We start from the raw sequence: 11,289 nt of genomic DNA, 5'->3' as shown, positions 1-11,289 counted from the left end.
AGGGTAGAAATCACGCCTGTCTTCTTCATCATTTTGTCAGAACTTGGAACATTGTATACAGCTTATAATATTTGCTGCATGGATGGGAAATGCATGAATAATAAATGAATTCATGAGTACCCCAAGCCCTACTTTACACAAAGCCTCCTACAACTAAACTGGTTTATGCAGCCCTCTTAATTTTCTGAAATTCTAAATTCTCAAGCACATAGAGACACCATTCATTTGAACAATGTTTTCTTGTTACCTGCGATTTCATCTAGTAAGTCTTGTGTACTTAGCTGGCCTAAGAGCTCTTTGGGACAGAGATGGGTCTTATTCTCCTTTCACGGCTTCCACCTCACTTGACGTGGTTGAGCACACATTAGGAAAAAATCCAGATTCCGTCTGATACCCCACAGCAAGTCAGCCAACTGTAGTGCAGTCGGTTCCACACTAATTTACAATATTAGATAAGGTAAATATGTGACCTGCCTTTCAGATGATCATCAGCTCCCTGGGAGCCGGCGTTTTCCTTCTCCCCCAGAACGTATAGGGTGCTGCTGGATACTTAGCAGATTCAGCCAGCTTTATGGTGACCATAATGTGCAGCATTGGGTTAGGCAGTCAGTAGCTCTACTTTCTATAAGACCTAAAAAAAAAAAAAAGCATAAATGGGAAAAACATTAAACCTAGTCTGAGTTTTCTTATCTCCTTTGCTTTCCCCAAGTTGTCCCTTCCTCACTGCAGAGGGCTGAAGACCATCACACCAGTCCCCACTGGGCCACCTGAATGGGCATCCTACTGGGCTTCTTGCCCCCACTTCTTACAGCTGTTTTTGACTGAATTATTTTATATCACTCCATCCAGATGCCCCAACAATGTTTTCTTCTCAGGTAGAAACCTGCAGTATGAACTACAGGGATAGTCCAAATCTTTTTCATTTACTTTCCAACTGCTATTCACTTTCAAGACAAACACATACACTTAGTCAGGCATTTGACTGACTGATGGGTAAATTCTGGACAGGTTAGAAGGAGAGGATCAAGATGGATTACTGTGCCTGGATGCCCAGAAGCTCAGGTAATGGGCATATTTCATAACTCAATCAACAAAGACCTGAAGGCAGCATTTGTCTTGTATCATTATTTATGATCAAGGAGGCAGGAGAAAAATGCATGATATTTGTGAACCAGAAGAGATCCTGTTTAATATCCTAGAAAGAAGTAATAGCATAGCAACTATAAAACTGGTTTTGCTTTTGTGCCTTAGGATGTACCATGCTCTCAGAATCAGAACATGGCAATAGTATACCTCCTTTTGGGAGATCACAATATCAAACTGTGTGTCTTTTTAGTAATGTTGGCCACAACTCTATCTAGGAGAGCAAATAACAACACCAATTTCCAGGTAGAACATCAAACATCAAAAATCTCCAGATAGAATAGTGTGTTTTGTCACAAAACAGCCTTAGTGTAAACCCCATGGATTAATTTGTTGGGCTGCCATAACAAGATGTCACAGACTAGGTGACCTGAACAAGAGAAATTTATCTTCTTTCAAGTCTAGAGAACCTATGGCTAGAAGACCAAGATCAAAGCATCAACAAGTTTGGCTTCTGAGGCCCTTTCCATGGGTTGCAGATGGTCACCTTCTCACTGTATTCTCACATGGCCTCCCCTTGGTCTATGTGTTGTCTGTATCCTAATCTCCTCTTCTTATAGGGACACTAGTCATATTGGATTAAAGTCCACTCATATGACCTCATTTTACCTTAATTACATCTTTAAAGGCCCTGTCTCCAAATAGTCACATTCTGAGACATTGAGGGTAAGAACTTCAACATATGAATTTGGGAGAGATACAGCTTAGCACATAACACTCCGCTTCCTTAAATTAACATTATCTTCTCTTAACCTGTCTCTGTGTACTTTCCCTACCCAAATCATACTGTAGCCAGAAATATTTCTTAAACACAATTTTGACCTTGTCATCCTTCTGCTTAAAAAGAAATTTAAAACGAATCGCTTATAGATTATGGAATGAAGTCCACACTCTAGCTAGTCACACAGAGCCCCTTCTGGTTCCGGTTTCCCGTATGTCTCTTTCATTCCCAAACTAATTGACCCTTCCCTCTTCTCGGTACTGGTCTCTCACTTTACAGCTTGATGGCAAGCTTCCTTCTGCCTGTAATACACCACACCTCCACCTCCACCCCAGACACATCTACCCCAGCACCTCACACCACCACCATCCTCCAACATCTCTATCATCAGTGCCATCCTTCTAAGTCCAAATTCTATTCATTTTTCAAAGGATTCTTAAATTCTTCTTCCTCCAGGCATTCTCAAATACCTTCTTCCAGTTAAATATGTCTTGATACCTCCAATAGAAACTAATCTCTCCTTCTTCCAAACTCTCATTCCAACCAAACTTAAGAGAACAACAGAACATAGAAATACGTTCTCTTCTTTGGAAATAGGATCTACATTAGTTTTCTGAGGCTACAATAACAAGTTACTACAAATTTGGTAGCAGAAGCAACATTACTTTATTCTGTCACAGTTCTGGAGGCCAGAAGTTTGAAACCAAGGTATTGGTAGGGCAGCACTCTACCTTGAGAAACTAGGTAGAATTAATTTCCTTCCTTTTCCAACACCTGGTGGCTGTTGTCATTCTTTGACTTGTGGCCACATCACTCCAATCTCTGCCTCCATGGTCATGTTGCCTCCTCTTCTTCTGTTTGTGTCAAATCTCCTCTGCCTTTTTCTCATAAAGACATTTATTGGGTTTAGGGTCCACCTGAATAACCCCAAACTATCCCCTCTTTTCAAGATTCCGAACTATATCTGCAAAAACCCTTTTTCTAAATAAATGATGAATAATGTCACAGGTTTGGGGAATTATGACATGAACGTTTCTTTTTGAGGGTCATCATTCAATCTGCTACTGCATTCTCAAATCTGATCCATCTTTATATTCCCACTGTGTCCAACAGTATCTCACATAGTAGGTGTGTGATAAATATTTGTGGAGTGGATGAATAACCAGTAAAGTAACTTGCTAGTTCAATCCTAACCATTGAGGAATTGTTCACTGAATGAACAAACTGTTAGTCTGAAATAACACAATCAGCAGACTGATCTGGTGTTGCTAGGACAAAGGTGTCAGGCATTGCTGATGCAAAAAATAAAGGAGAATAATTGGTGGATTTCTGGTATAAACCTCTAAGCCAGATAAATTACTTATTGATAATTTTTACCTCTTTTTAAATTCATTATTTAGGTACTTTTCAGTTTTTAATCAAAGTATATTTCCATTACTGTTTCAGTGTATTCTAAATACTTCAGTGCCAGGAGTGCTGAAATGTCTCATGATACTCCTATATAAGACAAAATAAAATTGACTCTTATTAAGTTTTAATTTCACATGTTTATAAACATTTCTTACAGAGCACCAGATTTGTATATTCCCCATAGTAAAGTGTAGATCATTAATGATTTAAAATATAGCATTATTTTGCATGAAGCCATCATTTACATTGTAGGCAGATATTGTAAACAGCATATATTGCAGCTTGTAGTTGATATTTCAAAAAATAAATAAATCTACTTTTGTTTTTTATTTTAGCATAGCTACATTTTTTTTTGCAATATAGAAAAAACCTGTTTAAAATAATACCTTAAGAGTGGGCAACACATTATACTCTTCAACTGTATTCCTGTACTGCATTTTCTCATTAAACCATGTAACAACCCTGAAAGAAAAGTAAAACCCACTTTATTCAAATATCTAATCACTGACAAGGCTCTTTTCAGAATGTAGCCTTGTAATGATCAATAAAATCCCTTTCACAGAGGAAAAATACTCATTAGGACCAATAAAGATAAAGAAACTTTTTTTCTACTGAGCTTCTTAAAATCCAAGGTCTCTCCATTCTGTGTCAAGATAAAAAGACATGTGATCTAGAAAAAAATCAATGGAAAAATACATCCTTGGAATAACTGAATAATGACTATTAGAGTTGTAAAGAGTCTTGGAAATCACATAGGGCTCAGACTTAGTGTATCTCAAAGGGGCTAAGTGACTTTTCCAAAGTCACAGGGTTCCTGGAGAGTCAGAACCACAACCCAGGTCTCCTGATTCCCAGTCCTGTGAGGACATGAGAACATTCAGAATCTGCCATAGACTTGGCGGTGCACAGTCAGTATATCACATGGAGCAATCAGGTGACGTGATTGTAAAGATCTTGTGTGTTATTTGGGTGTAGGAAGAGGGGAAGCCCAGGTGTGCTGGAGGTGGCACCTACAAGCTGCTTACTAGAATCTTCTCAGCTTTGTGTTTACTGCTGTCACAGTGGTAGACTGAGTGGCCAGGATGGGAGAATTTATACTGTGGAAATCAACAATTGCTACAGATTAGGCCTTTATTGGGGGAGGGGAAGAGGATAGCCAGTTGTTAAATATTTACCAGTTTACTTCTCTAAAACCCTCTCTCTCCCACCTCAGTAAGAGCAATGTTCACCTTTGATTCCCCAGACAGTAGATCCATCCAGCCTGGAATGCCATTTTGTCACCTGCTGTTAGCCTGGTAAACATCTATTTACCTCCCAAGTCTCAGCTCAAAAAGTCCTCTCTCTCTCTCTGACTCTCTCTCTTTCACACACACACACACACACACACACACACACACACACACACACACACACGCCCTCCAGCGTGGACTTCCTGTCTTTACTATGCTCCATAAATATTTCCATCAGGTCAAGAAAAATCGGATTGCAAACATGTTAAAGGTGTATCCCCTCCCTCAACATACGCACCAGCATGTGAGCCCCTTAAGAGCATGGACCCAGGAATTTCATCCCCGTAGTCTCCGTGCCTCACAGAGGTAAATGTTGGATGCCTTAGTGGGTGAGTCTAGAGTCAGGTCAGAGCTCTGTCCTTCCCTCACCTGCTCTGGATTGGTAACAGTTTGGAAGGAACTCTTGAAGAAACAAAGGAAAATAGATATTCTAGGACAGCAGGAGACAACATTTTATGCACGGCACTCCACTCCATCAGACATCAAGGAGATAAGAAATGGCATGAAAGAGTATGTGCTTGCTCCTATGTGAACACTGATCCCACTGTATTGTAATATAATTGTTAAATTGTAGTCCTTAGTAAGTTTCAGGACCGTGTCCTACTCATTCCTATATTCCCAGACCCATCTTAATATCTAGCCTTAGGATGGGTCGTGAGCAATCAGTGGCTTCAGCTGAGGGCCACTCTCCACTTTTGGCACTTGCCCGCCCCCACAAAGAATTAGAGGGAGAAGTATCAGAAGGATTTGGGGAAGAAGTGATATGGATTGACTAAAGTGTGCCTAAAACTGGGACATGTGCACCTACCAAGACATAAACTCCAGGGATTGCTGACCTCTTAATTCTTAGTCAGCATCTAGAAGTTTATATTTGAGTTTAAGGAGGGAACTGCATCTTGGAAAAGAGATCTACCACATCCAGAAATCCCAGGTTTCCACTGAGCACTGGGACAGGAGGGTAGCACAAGGGTGGGGCAACCTAAGGCATTACCTAGAAGAAAAGAATATTTGGCTCATCGCCAGACTTCAAGAAACACAAAACCCATCAGCCTAAAGAAACATTAGAAGTTTATGATGCAGAAATTAGTAGCTTGTGCGTGATGCATTTCCAATTTATGGCAAGGCAGCTATTAGAATGGAATGCTCTCCAATGGATAGGACCAGATTAGACTCCATTGCTACCAGCCAAACACGGCTCAGGAAAATTGGCAATTCTATGTAAATGGAAAGTGATTAGTATTACCTTCAGCTCTTAGATTCTTCCCAACGGGAAGGGGACAGAGCATTTGTCTGCAATAGACAGTTAGAAAAAGCAGACGTGTCTGGATTTTCTTTTCTTTTAAAGATGTTGCTTTTTCTCTGTATCTTTCTCTGGATAGTGTTAAATTATTTTTTCATTCATTTTATTCAGAAATATTAATTGTGTATCTCCCAGTGTCAAGCAAACTGTTCAACCTTGCAACTCAAAAATAAGTAAGACATTTACTCTCAAGGAGTTTACAGACTAGTAGAGAAGAAAGGTGAATACACAATTGAAAATTACAATTGTGGAGAAATGCTCAGATGCTAGAGAGCAAAAAATGACAGGGCCAGTTAAATAAGACTTTGCTGTTTTGTGGGGCGCGGGGTTGAGGGGGGTGTTTCGTGGGTGGATAAGGTGTCTGGAGCTCAGGTTTCCTGGTGTAATCTGTTGTTGTGGTGAGTCCTGCAGTATATGCAAGAGTTAGCCAGGCAGAGGGAGGTTGGTGCACCAAGACATGAAGGTGAGAGAGAGGCTGAGGGTCATGCAGCAGGAGAAGGATAAACTCTTCAGGTAGGACAGAGGAGCAAAAGAGGCATGGGCAGGCAAGAGGCAGGGATGCACTGACTGTAATCCAGCCCAGGGCAGACCCGAAGGGATCCTGCCCTGTTGAGATTTCTTTTTTAACCTAAAGACAAAGGTAGTGTTTGTGGCATTTATTAACAATCCATTGCCAATCTAACTACCTGAGTGTGGAATTTCTGTTTGAGATATAGTCTATTTTTCTTTGCTTTGTTTTTGTTGGGGAGAAGGAAAATGGATAGATATTATTTTTAATCCTTTTAAGTAGCAGTGCGTCTATTCTCATAGATATCAGACCTGCAAGGGGCCTTAAAAGTTGTTTAATTCAATCTCCTTATTTTACAGATGAGGAAACTGATCTCTACAAAGATCAAATGACTCGCTCAAGGTCATATAAATAATGAAAGCAATAAAGTCCACTTCTTTCCAGTCTCAAATCCTTTGAGTTTGTGAAAGAAATTTAGAAACCAGCCTGGTTCTCTGAGTGAACATTACTTCTCAGGCAGCTAACCTCTTCCATTAATTCTCAATTTATAAGCTTTCACTCTAGGTGCTGTCCTTAACCTAACCTCCTCTGTATTCCAGGGTTATGTTCCTTTTGTAGGCTATGAAACATCTCCTTCCTGTCCCCACCCCACCCCCAACTCTGGTGGATTCCCTTGGCATGCAAAGAGAATAGAAATAAATCCTTACCCACCAGGCATGGCTCAAAGATGCAGTCTGCCAAGACACTGGAGTGATGTGGCTATAACTGCTTCACTTCTCATTAAATCATTTGGCTGGTTTTCCTTTTAATAATATTTAAGTAATTGTTTCTGATTTCAACATTCTCTGGAAATATGAGACTAACAGACCCCAGAAGATCTCTCAACCATTTCCAGCACCAGCCAGGGATCTTACCCTTTTCTTTGGCCCTCACTTCTCCCAAGCAAGGGATTCAGTCTAGCAAAAATGCGAATTATTTCTTGATTTGGACTTCTTCATTTCACAGCTTTGGGGACATCCATACCAGTCCTTGTATAGTTTGGTACTATACCACAGTCATCATTAAAAGTAAGTCAAAATACTCTCTAAAAAATTTTGTAAACTGTAGTTTAAGGAAGTGATTCAGATAATGGAAAATTTCAGCTAGACTGGCTTCCTTTGGCAAATCTCACATCAGAACCATGTTCAATAATAAAGTTTTTAAAAAATCCTCCTGGAATGATGTGGAATTGTCCTTGTTTCCCTCAAGAAAAGTGACCAAAACTCTAGTATATACATCACTTTTAAGATGGCAACTATGGACCTGACCATCAAAACCCGACTACAGCCTTCACCACTTCATCCCAGTGAGGGAAGGCTGGAGCAGACTGAATAGTCATCAACACTTATACAGCAAGTTTGGCCATTTCTTCAAACGTTATCTAACACATCGTAAGTAATCAAAGATTGTAGAATAAATGAAATGAAGATTGAGAAGGTGACTAGCCAGGCTTGAAGTCTCCTGACACAGAGGTATACTTAGAAGCCTAGCACTACAAATGTGTTCCTGGGAGACTATTTATGCAAAACATGTCTCTTGAGATCTGAGTGCAAAGTAGTTGCCATGAACTTCTCAGCCATATTCACATCAGATACAAGAGTCAAAAATTTGTAGTGGAAACTACATAGATGTTGTTTTTAGGCCTATTGCCCACAATGCCCCAGGAGAAAATGTTATGCTGAGAGCCAGTGTGCTGATGCACTGAGACTTGGATTCCTGCTTCTAGAAAGTTCTCCGGGGAAAACATTTGTCAGCTCCTTGGATTGGTTAATAAAATGGATTTCTTTAGTCTTTTCCCTCAGGCACTATATTCAAGAAAACAGGTACTGATTAGGCAGTTACCTTAAAAATGTAACTTCCAAGATTCTCAATGAGGAAGCAATATCTTGCCTGGAAGATGTTAATTTTTTTTTTCCCACTGATGCCTGAATTTAAATCTCAGTCAAGATCTAGGATTCCTACCAAGTTAGAGACACTCTCAGGTCAATCTAAAATTAAAATAATGCAACTGTGCTTACACGTATAGGAAGACATAATTTAATATAGGATGGTAATGAATACAATACACACACTGTGGAGTACCTCTGCATATTTGTGGGGAGTAGGGGTCGGGTACAGAAAATGGTGAAGGATGTGGCTGACGCATTAGGCTGTTGTGAGATCGCAAAGGGCCTTGAATACCATATAAAGAATTGGGGATTAATTACTCCTGCCTTCTAACTACTCCTGACTACTCTCCCTATTCTACACTCAATGTCATCAGAGTGTTTGTAATATTTTACTGCTCTCATTTATGTTTGTCTTTTCCTACTAGACAGTAAGCAACATGAAAGCAGAGACTATATTCAGGTTGTCTTTTTCCCTCCATTGCTAGCAAAGTGAGCAGGGGAACCACTGTACAAAAATCACCTGATATCACTATTAGTATTGCATAGATTCAAAACAAAATTGTTTTAGAAACATAGTTATTAGATAAATTAAGGTGTGCTTCATCATCAAAATGGACACAAATACATGCAGGGGGAGAGAAAAAGCTGGAAAAACCCAAACATTTTCATAATTGAACTGGAGATTTAGTTAATAATGTATCTAAATTTTTTTTGAAGTTTTGACTATTACTTCCCAAAGATCAAAGATTTAGTTTTCAAAAGAAAAAAGTTGCCTACAATAATTTTGAAGAGAAACCAAGTAGAGAAACTTTGGGAGGGGGAGGAATTATTCCAGTTCCCTATGCCTTGTGTTGGAAAGGCAAATAAAAGTTAACAGTCAATAAGAAAAAAAAAAAAAAAGAGTGAGTGAAGAGCTGGGGTGGGACCATCTGCTGGGGTGGGGCAGGTTGAAGTACTTCTCATAGCACTGCACATTACCCCATCATAGCACTGCACATTACCATATAAAGTAAACCAGAAAGGGAAATTTCACTGACCTCAGGCTACCTCTATCACCATAAGTAGTTCCCTTCAATCACGTAGGATGTACAGCAAAGTTCCATACAGTAAATGCTATTTGCTCATTGACATTTACATTAAAATTAGGATTAAAAGGGGAGTTAATGGATTCTGCTGTGCTGCTTGTACTAACCAGCTCCTGGGGGAGTGTCATTTAGGCAGATTAATCCTATGGGTCAGTATAAAATTAATCCATGTAATATTCTAAATCAAATTTCATTCCATATGCTGGTATAAGATTCTCTTCAACCTTACGAAATAAGAGCAGAACTTATAGACTCTCTCTCTTACAGGAAATGTTTCATTCTCAACTCAGCCAAAACAGAAATAGCTAAGTTCTATGACTTTTCCATATTTGAAATTTTTGCTGTCTAACAAGAAACAAATAATAATAAAATAACAGCAACATCAACAATAGCATAATTCCAATCACAACCACCTTTCAGCACCTGCCATGTATCAGGAACTTTGCTACATGTTATTCGGTGAGAATATTACTCCTATTTTCCTGATGGGAAAGCTGAGTCTCCAAAAAGTTAAAGTAATTGCACAATTCTAGCTAGTAAATGATAGAGCCTGAAGTAAATCCCTCAGACTGTCCAGTTCCAAAGATTAGACTCTTTTCGTTACCGTACTTCTTTTATTTTACACCCTTTAATGTCCTTTCTAACAAACAGCTCTATTCAAGTCAACAGTTATGACCAGTATTTAGTATAGGTCCAATCTCAATAAGGATACAGGAAAATTCACAGGCCCCTGGCATCGAGGATCTTGGTATGACCATGAGGAGTGAGCCTGTTTGGGGTGCTATTATTATAATGTTACATGAGTCATTGGACTTTACTGAGTTTACAGGGGCGCCAGAGTTCAAGAGAAACAAAGCAGCGTTTGGAAAAAGAACAGGTGCTTTCTTTGGCCCCGCCTGTAATTTACAAAAGGCTAAAATCCCATCAAAAGGAAAAACAAACAAATCTACCAGTACATGCAAGGTATATGGCAATCTGAGAATGCTTGTTTCTTCTAATAAACTCTAATACACTTCCCCTGACAGAGAATAGGGATTAGGATATGGGGAAAAGAGAGGAGAGAGAGAGAGTGTGTGTCTGTGTGTGTCTGTGTGTGTGTGTGTGTGTGTGTGTGTGTGTGAGTAGAGGGCAGTGGGACTTTTGTTTGTGTGTCCCCAGCATGTTTACATGCTTAAAAGTAAATACAAAGAGCATGTCATCTACAAAAATCGTATCAGTTGAGGGTTTGAGGCCAGTATCAGGTCTTCATAAACTATTAAGAAACCCATATTAATAAACATTTCTTGTATTTGTCAAAAATTTTTGTATTTTTAAAAATATTTCTTCAATTGTTTTCTCCCTTAGAACCCATTACTTCTTATTCATATTTAAATGTGTTCTGACTAATTAAACCCAAAATAATTTTAGAAAAAGAAGCCAAATGTAGACAAAAGATCTCAGAACAGAAGGTCAAGAAACTTAGATTCAAGTTCTTGCTCCAGGACATTCTAGAGATGTGTGTGACCTTGAGCAGTTAGTTTAGCTACTCTACCCATAATTTTTCTCCACTCTAAACTACGGTTATTATAAAGTGTGATAGGCTCCTGAATGCTTAAATAAATAAAAAGGTAATCAAATAAAACAAACATATTAGACAGCATTTGTCTATCACAGAGTACTATACAACATTAAGGAACTATTTTGTTATGTATTGTTTAATATGGGAGACATTAATCATGCCCAGCTTGGAAATACCTGTCTCTCATTCAATAAAAGGATTTAAATGATACTGTAAATCATTCATGGGGATTTCAGCATCATTAGAACATTAGCCAAGAGGTCAAAATTAAAATATAAAAGCATGACTATTTTATTGGCACTATGTATCCTAGAAATTCTTCTATCACACCCTTCCCCCCAAAAATG

General features: G+C 39.0%; 1 long non-coding RNA gene across 1 annotated transcript in view; it reads right to left on the bottom strand.

Moving 5' to 3' along the window:
• Nucleotides 1–480: 480 nt before the first annotated feature.
• Nucleotides 481–11,289, bottom strand: part of LOC116664969 — a 111,434-nt gene continuing 100,625 nt past the window's right edge. Inside the window, exon 3 of the long non-coding RNA XR_004321536.1 lies at nt 481–631. This is a non-coding gene — a long non-coding RNA (uncharacterized LOC116664969). The remainder of the gene's footprint in view (nt 632–11,289) is intronic.

Source organism: Camelus ferus, chromosome 1, assembly GCF_009834535.1.
Source record: "Camelus ferus isolate YT-003-E chromosome 1, BCGSAC_Cfer_1.0, whole genome shotgun sequence".
Taxonomy (NCBI): Eukaryota; Metazoa; Chordata; class Mammalia; order Artiodactyla; family Camelidae; genus Camelus; species Camelus ferus.
Note: the sequence above shows the minus strand (reverse complement) of the source record. Positions and strands in the feature narration are given on the sequence as shown.